This window comes from Rhea pennata, chromosome 3, assembly GCF_028389875.1.
Source record: "Rhea pennata isolate bPtePen1 chromosome 3, bPtePen1.pri, whole genome shotgun sequence".
Lineage (NCBI taxonomy): Eukaryota > Metazoa > Chordata > Aves > Rheiformes > Rheidae > Rhea > Rhea pennata.
In genome coordinates this window covers 8,986,665-9,004,428 of record NC_084665.1, presented here as the reverse complement: position 1 = coordinate 9,004,428, position 17,764 = coordinate 8,986,665, and the positions used below count along the sequence as shown (strand labels likewise).

Here is a 17,764-nt window from a genome sequence, read left to right as displayed (position 1 = left end):
TTACTTAAGAGTGAATTAAAGAACTGTTGTACTATAGTGAATATTAGAAATATTTTTAAAGTATCAAGTATTTATTTTAGCTATGTTATTTTTATTTAGAAAATAATAAAACAAAATGAAGGTGAATTCATAAAATAGCTAAATCTCTATTTTTACTCTCAGAAAGCTTGGGGGGTTTTTTTAGGGGGAGGGAGGAAAAGGGAGGGTTGCTATTTGATTTTAGCAACAAGCCATTTTTGCTTTAGAGAAAGCAGTGGGAGTCCATGTTCTACTGCATATCAGATGAAGTCCATGCCCTACATTCTCACAATGAAGTCCATTGCCTTTTTGGAGGAACAAAACATCTATCCATGATGTTCCAAAACCAAGGCACCCACCCTGTTTTCTCAGAAAGGATTCTCAATGGCAATGAGTTTTCCCTTCAAGCACAGTTTTGAGAAGCCATTTAACTGGAGACATGTTCTCAGTTCAGAGTATGGCTCGTTATACTGTAAACAAGGACTGCTTTCTGCATTCACATCTCAGAGGACCTTTACCTCTGTATATATAACTAAAGGTGGTTTTGTGTGTGCTGAGATTCCCATTTTTACCAGTAAAAAAAAATCTTATATTAAATTACTGATTCTTTTTTATTTTCCCTGGCTCTTACCTCCACATCAGGTATCGGTGAATGGCTGAACAAATGCAAATTTTTTCTGAATTTCTTACACCAGCATTATCCACTGCTGCCATCAAGATGTATCCTCAGACAAGATGCATAGGAATCCAACTTTCTCAAAGCCATCAGATTTAAATCCCTCCTCAATCTCAACTTCTAACATGATGCCCATGCTAGTCCCTCATGTCTCCCCTTAGTGAAGCAGAGGAAAAATAACTCTGATTTAACTCTGGCTGATGCAGCACGTATATTTTGTTGCATCTTCCCTTCTCACCTACCAACTGCTGGTTTCCCATCTCTGAATTGTAAACATTCCTGAGCAGCCTTTATGAGCTGCCTGCAGAGCAGGCACCATATCATGGCCCTCCTCCACAACCACAGAACAGATGATCAGCAACACAGGTTATCAACAGAAATGCCTGAAAGGAGACAAGGCCACCCTGTCTTCATCCATGGCACATATACATAATGCAACCAGAGCTGTATTCATCTCTGCTAAAGCTGACCATACTGCCATGGGATATGAAGTCTTTCCCACTTTCTCAACCTAGCCTCTCCTGCAGGCCTGCTCCTAACACATGATGAGTACATGGATGTGGTTGCTATACTGTAATCTGTGCAGCTGACCCACTAAGATTTATGCTTAGCATTTTTCCTAAATATCTTTCTCCTATTTGTCTCATCTACCTGTTGTTTCTAGGGTTTCAGACTACAAAGCAAGACAGATCATTTTTCACCAGAGTTTAAAGCACCCAGCATCATAAGGGCTTTCTATGATTAAAAGCAGTACTCCTTATTGATACTGAAGCGTTAATGAGGTTCACAGTTCAGACAGTGGAAACAAGGAAGGAGCACCCAACAGAAATAGTTACTTTCCCAGCATTTAACATTTCAGCACGATACAGCTCATGATGATCACAGAAGTAACGAAAACTCACAGTCATTCAGAACTGACTATTGGCTTGGCCAGTTTCTCTCTGACAACCGTGATAGCATTACTCAGTTGATTTATAGACCAAATCTAATACTCTTTCAAGCCAATGAAAGATTATGTAATGCAAAAGAGTGTCCCTATTCCAAGGAATCAGGTAACACTATTTGCTTTCATGGCATCCTTACCCAATACCACAAAATGTGGCAATCTAACTTCCTGCTTCAAAAGCCTACCATCATGACAACAGAAACCAGAGCACGCATTGCTCCAACTGCTCTTCAGGGGAGGAGTTAGAGACACGGAAGAGCTTCCTATATTTCTAGAACAAGCCCCAGTGGATAGAGTAGGTAACAGTTTCACTACTGCAGTAGACACATAGCATTTCCCTAGGTTCAACTCCTGGTTTTGATTTCTTATCTGACACAAACCATCCTGTAAGTGTTGGTGTCAATCAACAACATTGCTGTAAGCAGAGCTTTATGACTGAAAACCATCACAATCAAGAGGAAAATGAGATCTGTGATTGCTGCGCATGAAGGTCTTCTAGTTACACACTCTGTTGCTGCAATGGATTCATGATCTGACTGCATTCTGGTTTCAAATCCACAGAGTATGCAGTGGAGTTAAACGCAATCTTTCTGGAAAGATTGCCATGAATCACAAAAGTGTAGGTGCATAGCTGTATCCAGCATGAGGATGGACTGAAATCCATTCTCCATCAAAAGCTTGCGTCATGCATTCAGTATTTTCAGTTGAGCATGTAGATGATGATCTGAATCTAGGGACTGGAAATTCTGGAGTGACAAAGTCATTTGAGAGCACAAGTTTCACTGACTTTTGACAGAGCTACGTCTGAAGAGCTAAGGATAGTGCTGTACCCAAGCAGATTTGGGCTGGCTAGCAATGCATCAACAGCAAGACCTCATTAAATGAGGAAATACAGAGGTTCTAGCCAAAGCACAAATCCACAATGGTACAGCTTCAGAGCTATCAAAATCTGAACTGGCTAGCTTAAAGTTAGTCTATACACAGACAAGTCCTCAACTCGTATATCATGTAACATAACAAGGAAGCGTTCTGAGATGTATACACAACTTAGAAGAAAGGACAATGGAGTCACACAGATGAGTAACACCTATTTTAACAGAACATCTGCTCCAAGTAATTTTGAAAGTATATCTCAAGACTTAGAGACCAAGAAGTGATTGCCCTTCCCTAGAATCTGGTAGATAAATGCTCTTTGCTTATACATTGAATAGTATGCACAATGGACATAAAATTAAAGGTGCTTAGAATGCTTTCAAGTAGTTTTCCCAAAGGTCTTCAGAAGCATCATATCTTTCAAATAACAATACTGAGGATTTTGACGTTTTCCTGCCAGAACAAAGAGCACAGCTTCCAGATCCTGATGATAACTCTATTGCAATTCATTCAATTGTCTCAGAACTTTTGTTCTTCACTTCAACAAAAACATGCTCTTTTGTAAGTGTTACAAATTGTCCAAGTGCATCAAACCTTTGTAAAGCATCAGGCTAAATATCCACACAAAATGAAAACCTTTTGGAGAAATTCACTGAACAACAATGTCCCCTGCTGGCAGAAACTAGATCCAATTTGTAACACTAAAATGAAGTCTGTTCCCCAAGATTCTGGGGACACTGTCATGAACACATCATTAAATGGTCTGAACAGGACACCAAAAATAGAAGAAAATTAACACTACGAACAGATGCTATTTGAATAAACTAGTTTGGTGCATCTTAGATGAGGACAGAGGTTGGGGTATGTTTGATGCATAAACTTCCAATAATAGAAAACAAATTTGAATAGGATTCAGGATTAGCCTACATGATTTAATACTGTAGTGACCAGTGCAGCAACACAGAAATCAGATCTGGGTTCTCCTCTCAGCTTTGCCATCTGTCCTCTGCATGTCTTCAGGCAAATCAGGTCTCCTCCATATATCCAGATTTTAAAAGGGTCAAATCAGTGACTATCTTACTTCTCTGATCAGATCTCACCACAAGAAGGAGCTGAGATAATCCTTTCAAGAGCACATAAATGACATAGGAGGTCAGGACTTGCTACAAATGTTACATACACACTGAAGGCTGTGTATTTTCAGAGTAGAGTCACTAAAAAGGCATATTAGCCCTTATCCAGCCAAGGTGCTCCTGAGAACTCTGGTAAGAACTCCTATTGATCCTCCTCTGAAAACACAATGGAATTGAAAGTTGATTTGTTGAGTTCCAACACACCTACAAGCACCAATTCTTTAGAACCTTTGTTTTGCTAACACTTCTCTAAATACCTGCTCCAGTTCTGAGAATGAACTTGGGTTTTAGCTATATTGGTTTTTATGTGTTTCTGGAAACTGTAAAAAAGCAGCCAGAGGAAAAAATCTCCATTTCTGTTCTTGGCAGGCAGCTGTCTATTGTTCCTCATACTCCTTCTATGCCTCAAAGGGGCAGTTGCACCCATCATATGTGTAACAAAGCTCATTAATACCAATTATCATCCAAAACAAGAATTGCTATTGTTCTAGTTAGTTCTAGGATCTAACTACAATCCTAAAGGAACATGATGAAATGCTTTTCCTATCCAGGGAGCTTGACAATTCTGTTGAAAGTCAGGAAGGTAAGCAAACATTTATCAAACATATTTAGAAGGAATGAATGAACTTTTGGGCTTGGATTCTCTTTATCATATCCCTTAGGATTCTGAGGTTTTCTTGCTCTTTCCAGCTAAATGAACTAGTCTAAGAAAAGCCATTACCTCTTCCAATAAACTTGGTTTCCTTGATATCCTTAGAGTACTAGAGCTACAACACCATTACTACAAAGACTGTTTTGACTTTCTTCAGCAGCCAATGGAAGAATTCAGCACAAGTTTCCAACACCTGCAAAATGACTACACCATTGCTTAGGAAAGTAGAAGCCAGGCTCAGGATAAGAGGATCGTGAATCAGCACAACGGTTCAAAATTGGCAGATTTTAAGTGTCACAATGACTGTATTTTGGCAAGGAACCGAGAATACACCACGCAGTAAAGTCATATGAGACAAGGTGACCAAAATAAGGCCGAGCTTCACGGGGGCAAGGGGGAAAAGGGGAAGCAGAACTATTTTAATGCTCCCTTAACTTAGTCACTGATTCTATTTATATGCTTTAAGGGACTGTAAATACTTTTATCTTTACTCCGGATACAAAGAGAGTTTTCCAGTTTCTATATAAAGAAGTCATTTTGGACAGATCAAAACAATAAAGGCACAGAACTCCTGGATGACAGATGCCAGGATGTTAGTAACCATAAATGGTTTTCAAATATGGCCCCATCACCATCCCCCACAGTAGCCCTTTCAAGTGGGAATTACAAATTGCTTACTTGGAGAGGAAATTTCAAACAGGCCACTTATCAAAAAGTGCCAAATAAACCTGTCATTGAGATAGAAGTTACAAACCATTCCTAAACTCTGCAGACATTTCCTGAGCCTGTGAACTCTGATCTTGGCTTCTAATAAACATGACATCAGCTCCCCAGTACTGCAGACACAAGACACATGACCCACCACTATGTTATCGCTTCCTCTGCAGTTTCTTATAGGATCTGTTCTAAAGCACAACATCAATGGAAGACTTTCCGCTTATTTCAAAATTGGTTTTGGATCAGGTCCTTAAACGGAGGTCAGAACAAGCACAGCATGGTATCAGTATGTGAGCTACAAATATTATTGCAAGTATCCACTTAAAAGCAATACTGAATCTGAGATGTTTGAGGAGTTTTCCAGGTATTGAATTAGTAAGTGGGTTAAAACAAGACTCCTGTTGCTGTCAAAGATTTATTAACTGCTAACTTCTCATCCTAGAAATGTAAACAAGCTTTTAAAAACGCCGATTAAACATGTATATACTGGATGGCTACTGAATAACATCTCAAAACATGTTACAGATCATTCTGATATGCTAGATGATTTCAGATACTGGAATAAGAGTCATCTTAATTGCCAGAAAAATTTTAGGGAAGGATTAAGACAGCTAAAGCTCCATGGTTAGCTTTTTCCTTATAGATATTTCCTTTGCAGATAAGTTTGTTTTTTTAAATTTAAGTTGGAAAAATACCTTTTTCTAAAAAAAGTTTCTATTTATCTCTGGGCTGGGAATATGACCAAGACCCCTACCCAGTGCACCAGGTGAAACAGGCCATCAACTCAATAAGCACAGAATTATATCTCTTGGGAAAGTAACTTAAACATCACATTATCAAAATAAGGTATTTGTAAAGACTATGGAGTATTGGCCTAAAAATGGAGCCCCTATTCCTGCCTAAAAAATTGTCATTTACATGATACTTCGATATTCCTAAAACAATCCCATATCAAATACAGACCAGACCTGGCAAGTACTTAAAATGCAATCACCGAGAAATTCTTATTTAAAAACTCCAGCATAACACATGAATCTTGCTGGAGCAGTCACCTACAGAATGAATCCACACAAGTGGTAAGTACAGCAGGGACAAAGCTAAAAAGCTGTTCAAAGTGCTCAGAGTGTGACTACCCATTTTTGATTTCCTCACCTTTCTCTTTCATCTTAACCATTTAGAACCTCCAGTCTCTAAAACCAGGAAAGCCCTGTTGGTCTGTAGAGGTCAGAAAAGAAAGCTAGCTACTCCATAACACAAAGTGGCCATCAGCATCACTAGCCAAGCTTAAAGCAGTTGTGCATAAAGAGAATTCTAGCACAAAGCTGCTAACACGTGCTCGAGTCAGGGCAGCCTTGGCATACGGCTAGCCCGCAGGCAGTAAGGCAAACAGTTAGCTCTTCTCATGGCAGGATACTATGTGCCATTCACTGGTATACAGAGGACTCAAAGAGCAAATCTCTCTCCAGAACAGATACACAAGCAGTTATACACACATCTACTGCTATCACAAGAACAAGCTGGTCCTCAGGAACGTGCAAAGCTCAAGAGCCCTCCACAGGCTACTGCAAGGGAGAAGGAAGCTCATCCTTGCTGCTGAGACAGACAGGAAATGCTGCAAGTTTGGTGGCTTTCACTCCAATGGTTTTTCTAAGGAAGGAAAAAGAAACAGCAGGCACAAAATCCCTGGCCTGTGTACACTGATGATCAAAATAAATCATCTGTTTTATACTAAGTGAGGATTTAGCCTTCTAGTTTTACAGCTGTAAACATACAGGGATCTCCATGGAATTAAAAAGGACCTGCCACTGACTATGCCAACCTCATTAAGCCACCGTATTTTAGCAGGAACACAAAGAGCAAAAGATGAAACTGGAACTGCCAGGGAGGGGACTGCAAAGGGGGAGGGAAACTACTGGAGTCAGGGGTTAGTCAGAATAGCCAGGCAAAGCCGCGCTCTTACTAAGGAAGCCAAATGATCTTTAATGACCAGGAAAAATTCAGTGCTTTGGTTTTAATGACTCATGGAGCAGTGCAGTACCTCCTACCAACGTGCTGTGGCAGTTGTACCCAGAAGGAAGTGTGTCAGCTACTGAGTCACGCAGCTCCCAAGGATTGGCTGTTGCCAATCTAAATACTAACTGTGCCCAGCCCTGTTCAGTTCTGACATTACTGTAGCCCAAGGTTAAGCTCATCTTCCAAGAGTTTTATTAAAATAAAAACCTTTCTGGTTATAAACAAAATAGGGTTTCCAAGCCTGGGCTACTGGGACCAGGTTTGAGAGCTCAACCGTTTCCATGCACACTTAGCCTTGTAACATTAAGGGCCTGCACCACAACCTGCTGAAGTGATTGAAAGAAAAGCGGATTGGCCATTTCAGAGCAATCTTAAATACAGGAGTGAGACTTGTGTTTTTACACTACTGACCTACATTTGCAAAGTCCTGGAGGCAATTTTGTCCAGCCTATAAAAAGGAAGAGCTATAAAGCTCTTAATATATAGCTATATTAAGCTGTTATGCAATAGAAAACACAGCTGCACAGAACAAAACCAGCCTACAACAAGAAAAGGAAACAAAAAGCTATGAAGTTCCATGTAGGAAAAACCAATGTGTTTCAACTAACAAAGAAGGGACTTTTAATTAACTTGTTCTCATTGAGTGCAGAGATAATTAAATTACAGAAGCAGCCACATTAGCGTAATCAGTTTATAAGAACTCACATACAGAAACAAAAGATTTTTCTAGATTCATCTATAAAAAAGGCTTCATTTAAACTGCTCTCATTCTCCCTTTGTAAAGTGCATTCATGTGCTCTTTCTTCCAGAGAAAATATGATCCTAACATCAATCCAGTTTAATCAAATTCTTGAAAGGCTACCACAACTTTTGATCCAATTCTTTAGATATTTTGTATTTTTAAGACTATTTCTTTCTTTTATTCACGCAATTACTCAAGAATCTCATCTTTCACTTCAGTGAAGTATATCTTCCATCCTTACAGTTGCACAGTAGGAATTGAAAACATAACTTGAATGCATCACAAGTGTTCAGAATGACAAATAAAAAACAAAGTGTCAATTAAAATAACATTGGGTAGAGCTAGTTTGGTAAAGCCAAAAAACTGAGGGAGAAGTTAATCTTAAGGCTGTAACTCATGATTTCTGATCCTTAGGTCCTAATAAATGGGGCTTGCCTAATTGATTTAAAAGTGAATATATTTATTAGAATGAGCTTCTCTGCATCAAATCATGAGGGATCTGCACTGTTTTAACTTCAATATTCTTTAGCCAAAATAATAGTCCCATCTTTACAGTGCCAGTCACAGTAAAAGTCACTCATGGCTTGCTCCACAAAGGTCCAAAGTGTTTATCAGTCCAAAGCACAGAGCAAATGAATACCCTCAATGGGACCATTCATATCCTTGAAGTTAAGCATCTGTTGAAGAGCTTTGCAGAACTGATGCAAAACACTTATTCCTACCTTTAGGAGAGGAAAAAAATCACAGTAAGAGTTGCTCAGTAAGTTGGAGTGCACTCCTGAGTCATATTCAAAGACACATGCTCAGAGTAGAGTTTCTTCTGCAGCAGCCACAAAACGCTTACAGACACTTGCTTGCTATAAACTAGAAATTGCAGCAGGAAGGAGGCTATTCCCATCTAGGGCAAAAGAATTGTTCTGGATAACTAGAATAGCTCCTGCCACCTTGCAAAACTGGAGAGTGGGGAAGTAGGCAATTACTTAAGCAAGCTCTTGCCCTTAATAAAATCCACACAAAAGCACAAATGACATAGACCCGACCCCTCCACCACATCCTGCACCCTCGTTTTTTATCCCTCATGTTCTCCTGCCAACTGGCTAGTACAGCACTGGTTCTTATCCCTAACACCCTCACTGCAGAGTCTTCTTCTAGCAGCCTAAGACTTCTTATGTGGATCTTCTTTTGTATGACCAACAAGTTCACTTGTTCACTTCTTAGATAATGCTCCAGACTTAACAATCAGGTGGGCTAAAATTATGTATATAAAAAAATGGAACTACAACTGAAGCTGTGTGGTTTCCAGTATTTGCTGTTGTCTAAGAAAATATATAATATACACACACACTCATTTATAACCTTTTTTTTTTTGATTAAATGATATTTCAGTGGAAGATCTTTTCACCCAGATAACATCCTTATGCACACACACACACAGAGGACAAATATAGGTTTGTAGGTTTCTGAAGAACAAGGAAGAGTTTGCTTTGTTTTTTTCATTACATGTTGCTCATTTCCTCCACAAGATGGCTCATATTTTTTGTGTACCTGCAGTAGCTCGTGTTTGATCAACTCCCCACCGTGATGCCAGGCACACCTACCAGGGCAGAAACCTTCAGTTCTCCCTGGGACCAAAGCTCTAATTACCTGGAAAAAAAATACAGTATATTGCATTCCTATGGAAGGGCAGCAGAGATACCATTGGGCATCTCACATCTGTCATAAGGCAAGGACAAGCAGGAAACATAGGAAAAGCAAGCTTTCCACAGGGTCCTAAATAGCAAGTGCACCACCTTGCCCTAAACATTAATCAAGTATACCTGGACATAAGGAAGCTTTACCCCATGTCTTACATAACCCTTTAGCATCTGGTAGTATGCCACATGCTACCATCATATAGCATGACTTAAAAGACCATCAGATGTCCCTTTTCTATGCTGCAGTTATCAGCTGTTCCTGCTGCTGCACTCATCCCGCCTGCGTTGCCCCTGTTAATAAGGCTGCAGTGGCATCTACTGGTCACAGCCCAGCGAAACAGGCGCTCTTTCTGTCAGCTCCAGAAGGTTCATATGACAGATGATCACGAGCTTTTCAGGCTTCTGCCACAATTTTGTTTCTCCATTGCTTTTTGCTATTGCTGTTATCTATTATTGTGGCTGTTAAGCTACTTCAGAGGTTGTTTTCAGAAAAAAAATACATATATAGACAACCAAGTGCAGCACCACAACAATTCGCGTGCACCTATTTTAGTAATTATCAAAAGTATAAACTGGGTTTAACTACTAAAAGACTGCATTAGAATAGCAAAAGGATACCAATACATTATTGATTTCCTCATCCTTCACAGGGGAGGCAGGTATGAGCATCCTGAGCCCTGGTCAGTGGATTTGTCAAAAGGTTTACACTAAAATTCATTAAACAGAAAATGTTCTTCTTCTCTCTCAGCAAATTAAATTAGTTTCTACTTTGCATAGTATTATATCAGAGTATGTCTTCATATCCACATATGCAAAGAAACCTGTTTCAGCAAGATATTATTTCAATTCTTATACTTGCTTTTCTGATGCAAATAATAGTTGTAGTTTGATTCTCTATCATTCCCCTTCCTTTCTACAAACCTCAGTTCCCCACAAGGCACACATACCACAGTGCACCACAACTAGATACTCCCTTGATTCAACTACATCTTCTCACTATGAGGTTGACCACGCTTTGTTATTGCGGATACAGTGTCAACCTCTATGCCCAGCAGCTTTGCCTACGTTAACAAAAAAAAAAAAAAAGAAAAAAAAAGAAAAGAAAAAAAAGATCAAGATCCATACATAGTAATACGGTAAGATCTATATTTATTAGCACACTTAATTTAGAAATGAGTTCCTCTTAATGGGAAAAACTTCCTGGGTTTTCCATGAAAGAGGAAAAGATTCAACCAATTGAGACAAGTTCAATGGATCCAGAAAATAGCCTCTCTGTTACAGAAATGTTTTCCTGGCAGGCAACGATGTCTACTCCAGGTGACTGTAAGTGACCAACAGACAGACACAAACAAAACAGGATATGAATGTATCACACCATGGGTAGAAATTCTGAACTAGCTAATGTCCATATATTAAAACGCTAAACCAACCCACAATTAGACTGTTTCCTAACAGCAATATTACAAAAGTCAGTGCTGCTTTATGCCTGGATTAGTTGGGCTTCTGAGGAGGCATTAAAGAAGAATAGATTAGGAGAACCTTGTCTACGAACACAGCATTGCTTTCATCAGGAATTAGTTATTCAGGAGAGTCATACAACCTACTACTTCTTTTCTTCTCTTTCTCTCTCTCCTTTTTTTTTTTTTTTTTTTTTTTTTTTTTTTTTTTGATGGTACTTCTCCAAAAGTCTGTGTTAATGCATTACCTTATAGAGAAACACAGTCTCCTATTTTGTGCCAAGATGTATAGTCTAAGGAAGTTCTCTTCAAACATAGGCCAATCCAGCCTACAGGACACAGCCGTACAGTGCCCTCAGAGACAGGGTTACAGCTACTCTGCTCTCTCCAAGGCTGTGGCCCAAAGACTAGGAAATGGGCAGAAGTGGCTCATAGGGTGGGAGCTCCATTAGCCAGCACTGCCTTCCAGGTAGTCCTGCGTGAGTCCTCTGGGACGTCAGGCCCAACCCTGCCCTGAGACAGCAGCACTTGGCTCCTAATAGCATGATCCAGACCCAGGGGCTCTGCAGGAACTCCCAGACTGGAGCCTGGGAACACCTGTACGACTGTTTCTTTTACTTGTGGCTCAGAAACACCTGATTTAATACTGAACCACCCTGCAACTTCCAGTCGTTCTTATTTATGTGTAAATGGAATAAACACAGCTTGTATCCCAAGAGGTCCATATTGTGGTTCCAGTCTCCTTGGGGCAAAAGACTGTCTTTAGTCAGTCTGCACAAACAGGTAACATTCAGTTTCACTTAGATCTTGCAAGTACCACTGTAATATTTGAAGTGCCTAAAAAGGATGAAGAATGACCTAGGGCACTATTAATATGAACAATTTTATAATATCTCAGAATGTCTCTCTAGCTAAGAAAAGGTATCTCAAAGAAAACAAAAGTTACAATAAGACCCTATAATAAAATGATTATTTGGAACCCAGTTCTTCTCATTCTGGCATTGGTAGGAATAGTACCAAATCCTATGCTAGCCTGTGGGACTTTGCCTTTTTCTACAGGAAAGAGTAGAACTGCAATAAATTCTCACAGGACGTGCTACAGTACCTTAAAATTAGATATACTCCAGCATACCACAGAATAACACATCATAGTTTTTCTTACCCTAAGATCTCAGAACACTTTTTAAGCATTAAGGAACACTAATAGTAAAATTTGCAGGACAGGAAACAGAGGCTTAGTTATTTGTTTGGTAAACAGCAGACTCCAGATCAGAATGCACCAATCAACCCCATATACAGTTCTGCAGGACATGGCAGTGTTTTATTGTAAATCATTTTACTAGAAAACCATTACAAACAAAAGGACTTCAGGTATCAGATGTATGCATAACATGTATAATGTGCTAGAGAGCACAGCTTTCCAGCTAAAGCTCCAGACTTGACATCAGTATCCTGGCCTTAGTTCATTCTCTAAAAGGTGTGAAACTTTGCACAGACTGGTAGCCACTCCATTCCTCTGGCTTTCTACCTGCAGAATGAGAACCGCCACTTCCTTTCACAAAGGTGCAACAAAGCTGTTATGAACAAATTACAATTTAACTTGACCTACAAGAAACACAACATAATAGGAGTACAGACTAACTCTGCTGACCAGTATCTTATATGGCTGTATCCTGTAAACTGTGAAATCTATGGACACATTCAGGCATAATAACTTTTAACCTATAACTTTCATAACTCCACAACACATGTTCTGCGCCTGAGGGAGAGAAGGAGGTATTACTTCTAATTAACCATACAAATATGTATTTAAAGGCAAATTTTTCAAAACCAGGCAGCATTCACTTAACACCACCTCCTTGTATCCCTGACTTCACAAAAGCAGAAAAAAAGGTAACACAGAACTTCCAAAAGTCTTATCCCAACATCTAGCACATTTGACAACCAGGCCATTAATGATTTATTTAAAAGATGACAAAACCGTCCAAACCACAGTTTTTGCTCTTTACTGCAATCATTAAGATTGAGGCAAGGCAAAAAGCTGAATGGTAGGTTTAATGAATTAGTGCATTCTCAGTCACAAAAAAAAATCTGCTTGCAACTAAAGCTTTGCAGAGCTTCACTGCTTCAACTGGAAGTAAAATGACAAAGGTCTGAGTCATTAAATCAGCTGTCTGGGGAAAATACCCTTTGTTATGGTCCATTTCAGGCATTATCGTCCTTGGTCTATTCTGAAAAAGTCCCCTCCCACTCACTCCTCACTCTTACTCACATTCAAGAGGTTTTTGATAACAGTGTTAAATGACTCAGATTTTGTGCTAGACATATCAGTGTTTCATCATGCTCTGCCTTTTAAGCATGAAACAGCCAGAGAGAGAGGGTCAACTTTCAAAATCCTTCAGAAACACTTGTGCCTGGAGGGAAGATACACTCCTTGCAAGCTTGATTCATTATGGATCACTGCTGTCTGCTCTGCAACTAGGGAAACCCAGTCACACCAACAATCCTGGAATAGAAGCTCTCTTAAAGAGAGCTATTCATTGTTCCTTTGAATCTGAGCAACAGCTACAGAACTTAGATTTGGATTGAACTTCTCAAAAATCTCAGATATTTAGATCATGGCTATTGTATTCATCAGTTGAGAATATAGTCAAAAGGCACTGACAGAAGATTATCTCTCATCTTGACCATTTATTATAGACGAGATTTTAAATACGGAGTCCTACAGGTCTGCTATAGTAAAGATCAGCTTTTCTCAAGAGCTTTGTCATTATTGCCTGGTCTCTGTTCTGGAGTTTGTATTGATTATTCCCCTACAATCGCAGGGAAGGAGGGAAGTGGGGATGCAACCATGAAATACATGCACTACTTCTCTTTCCCCAGAGCAAATGAAAAATAGGTTTTAAAGCAGAACAAAAATCCTCTGCCTTCCTGTATGTCTTAAAGGCTGACACCTTTGCACCAGGATTTAATTAATGAAGTTAATCACAGTTTACTACCATTACTTGTTGACTGGCAAAAGATCCTCCATTATGTGTACAGAAATGCTGCCACCACATACAGTTCCTGCCTGAAGCTTCACATGACCATAGGAAATCACACCAAGAAACACAGAGAAGTGTAGCTGAGCTACAAGTTTGTTTGAGCTAGCATGTTGCCTCACTCTTCCACTTCCCCCCACAACACCTGATTCATTCTCATTTGTAAACACACAAATGGAGAATGCAAAGAGAATGTAGGTAAGGCAGATTGGGAAGGAATGGAAATTTGAAGGACAGATGCATCTATGAACTGAAATGACCTGAACAGTATTGGAAGTTCACCACCGAATGAGTTTTCTTCCCATATTTAAGGTAAGATCATGACGGATATATAGAGGCCTCTGTGCATTTTCAATAGTGTAAAATAAAGACTGTATTGCACAATTCCATATTTAAATTTGGAAAGAGGCATTCCTGGTTAGGCAGCATGAGAAATGAGAAGGTACCCATGAAGAAAAGAGAAGATTGTTACTCCATACCTTGTGTTCATGGGAGTACAATCACAAGAAATAATGTAATTGATCAATTCGTACATGCCACTTGTTTAAAATTCACATTTTCATTACTGGCCTAATAAAGTGCAGAGAAGCTATAAAAATGCACTAGAAGAGGAAATAAATCTTTAAAAGTAATATTCATTTATTCTGCCTTAGACATGTTACATTTCCATGCTCTCAAGATAACCAGCTGTCTGCTAAGAGACTCCTAGCTATAAGCATTTAGTGGACTCTACGGGAAAAGGAATCAAATTGCAAAGTGATCTTTCTAAGTCTTAGCTGACTAACTCCAAGCATGAAATCATATGGTACCAATATCTAGTAAGGCTCATTCTTGACTAGAGGAGGTTTTTCACATACAAGCTGATTAAGAGGGTGCAAATGGAGTTTTCCTGCCATTTTCCACGGGAGTTCCGGCAGAGAAAAGCTATTGCTCAATTCCAGTTTTCTCCACTCACCACCTCAGAAGAGCAGAGAATTACAGATAACCAAATCTGACTACATCAACCTCCCATTAGCAAGCCAAAAATGACCATGCTGCCTCCAAAACTTATTTTAACTTTTCAACCCATCAGAAGTAAACCATCACAACCTTTTACACAATGGGTTTTGTTCAATCTTGACTGAAAATCCACCCGTTTCCTGACACCTATACCCTGTAACAGTAGTTTATAGTAGAGTCAAAAAATTTTACCCAGACTTCTTTGCTTCCTGGCTTTCTTTCAGACTTTTTCTTCTTCATCCAGCTCCTCCAGTTACAGTGAGTGCATTTCCCTCTCCAAGAAATCTGACAGATAGGCTACAAAGGGTTTTCTCCAGCACTCCTAGAGCTGTTAGGGAGAAACATGTCCCACAGCCCTCCAAGCATAGCAGATGATGCTAAACTTTGCATTCTCTTCCCTCAGGTCAGTCATTCACAGGGAACTGGGAAAAAAAAAAAAAAAAAAAAAAAAGATAAAGAAAAAGAAAAAAAACAATGTTTATACTTAGAAGAGGTTAAGACTTGGATCAATCTGGAAACAAGAGTCCGTATTTATTAATAGTTCTGGCCTGGTAGCCACCTTTGTTTATATCAACTGTCTCCTGATCATCTTTTTGCTTGATTTAATCAAAAGCCTGCAGTCTTGCCCAAAGGAAAAAGTGTTTTATTTGTTTAAACAACAAAACGCAGTAATTTTTCCTCTTAACTGAGCAGCAGCAGACCCCGCTGCTTACCAGGTTCCTGGGACCTCTGCATCATATTCATGCCTAAGCTGTAAAAGAACACCAAAGAAAGCTTCATTGTCTTGCCTTAGCCATGCATATAAGACTAAACAAGCTCAGATAGCTAAGAAAGAAGCCCAAGGGCTATCTCTAAGAATTTTTCTACTTACTTTTTCAATAGTTAAAAATAACTCAGGCTTGAGTTTCATATTCTCCCACGACTCTGTGAAAGTACCTGCTGATCTACATATGAGCCCCATACTAAAATACAAGTATGTAGTTTACCAGATTGCCTTATGAAGATCCAATAGCCAGCCAAACATTCAGTCAAAGCATTATCAGGGAACAGCAAGAATAGGGCTGCTCTACTGGGAAAAATAAGCAAAGACCAGAAGGTGACCCCAACACACACAGTACCCTCACCACCGTCCCATAGGATCTGAACACAATGGGCAAAGCAGGGTGCTGGTAACACAGTCCATCAACAGCTCCAGGCACAGCAAGGGGATGAAGGAAATCCAACCAGGAGAAGCAGGAGGCAGGGCCAAAAACAGGCCTAGAGGTAAGGCTACAATATTAGCCTAGGGTTCAACCTAGAGATGAGTATGCCTACAACATAACTCAGGCAAGGTCTGAAGGCCCAGGCGTGAGCTTAACCGAAGCTCAGGGGCCCATGTGAAGGGGGTTGGGAGATCTCAGGTGAGACTGCTTAAGGCAATTAAAGTCTGTTAGTGCCCTCTTAATTCAGAGCTCTGAAAGACATGAGTTCTCAAGTCACTGAGTCAAAGGATGTCTGACACTTACCTTGATGCATGTATACAGGTGAAGACAATCTCAAAAAATCAGTGCAGCAAGACCAGCTCAGCAACTAAACCTAGGAGAGAAACAAAGGGTGCCAAAATTCAGTGATTTTCATCTGTGGTTCAGTGACTTTGTTTCAACAAGAGTAACTGTTTCCTCTGCGTTTCCAAAGATGTATCCTTTATACTTCTCCGGCTTCTGAAGGCTCAACTTCCAGGACACTAGTTTAATTTGAAAGAATCTTTTCCTTGTTTTTCTCTATTTCTTTCTCCTTTCTGCCAGGTCTTTTTCACTGTGTCTTATCTAGTCACTACACCCACCTAAGCAGGTCAAAAACAAAGATAGGTTTTATGTGGGAAACTGCCTCTTAGAGGAACATGGGCCCAGTTCTAATCATCTGAATCTACTTTTAATCTGTGCATCATATCACTACATCACAAGTGCTCCTTTCTGTCATTCGGTATATCATATGTGCTCCCCGAGATGAACTTACTCCCTCCCCAGTAACCACCCACAGAAGATTGGTCCTGCAGTTCTCAGTGACTGTGTACTAAAAGCAGCAATCCCTTGTACAGCTAAGGTGGCTTGATGGCCTTGGAGTAAGGGTGTTCTTGCTAAACAGAGATGGGAAGCTATTCCTACCACAACAAGCCTAATTTTGGCTCCTCTGGGTGTTTCACTGTTACTCCCATCAGTTTCACACCCAACATGCAATGTCAGCCAGGAAGATGACAACGACAGAAGGAAGAAAGCCTTTAGCCATGGTCACTAGACTTGCTTTTATCTGCATAGTTACATTTTAAAGCAGTAACTGGTAGAGTCACTGCTTTTTAATTACTCTAAACTTAGTATTTATCTTTTTAGTCATACTTACCATGCCTTTTGCCCAGCGCTCACTTTCTGATAGAGAGATATGGAAGTATTTCATATATAGATTTGCTATTCTTCGCTTTTGAGGGCAGCTGTCAACCTCGTCTTGGTAGCTTTCACTTGTGGTACAGCTATCACCAGCAGAAAGTTTTTTCACACTGCTGTTTTCTCAAAGACTCCCTCAGCCACACGAATAGTCCCGGATCTGCAGTAGCCAGCATGATGAGCAAACATTTCTGGTAGGTTAGTGAGCTTTGCAACAGCCAAGCGAAGAGAAATCTGAAGCAACAAGCAACTCAAACCCAGTTATGGCCATAGGTCTACAGCTATGGTTCATATTTTGTTGGTAGTATTCTGAGGCTTTGCAAAGGGTTGAGGTGAGTCTTTGTGGTTGTTTTTTCCTGCTGCTCTCAGGACACCTGCAAGTCTTC

The 17,764-nt window shown here is 39.9% G+C and overlaps 1 long non-coding RNA gene across 1 annotated transcript in view; it reads right to left on the bottom strand.

Annotated features, from left to right (window-relative positions):
- The window catches only part of LOC134139111 (uncharacterized), a 107,652-nt gene extending 91,115 nt beyond the window's left edge, over nt 1-16,537 (bottom strand). The window contains exons 1-2 of the long non-coding RNA XR_009958068.1: nt 16,467-16,537; nt 15,154-15,383 (exon numbers count right to left, since the gene is read on the bottom strand). This is a non-coding gene — a long non-coding RNA (uncharacterized LOC134139111). The remainder of the gene's footprint in view (nt 1-15,153; nt 15,384-16,466) is intronic.
- Between the last annotated feature and the right edge of the window lie 1,227 nt (nt 16,538-17,764).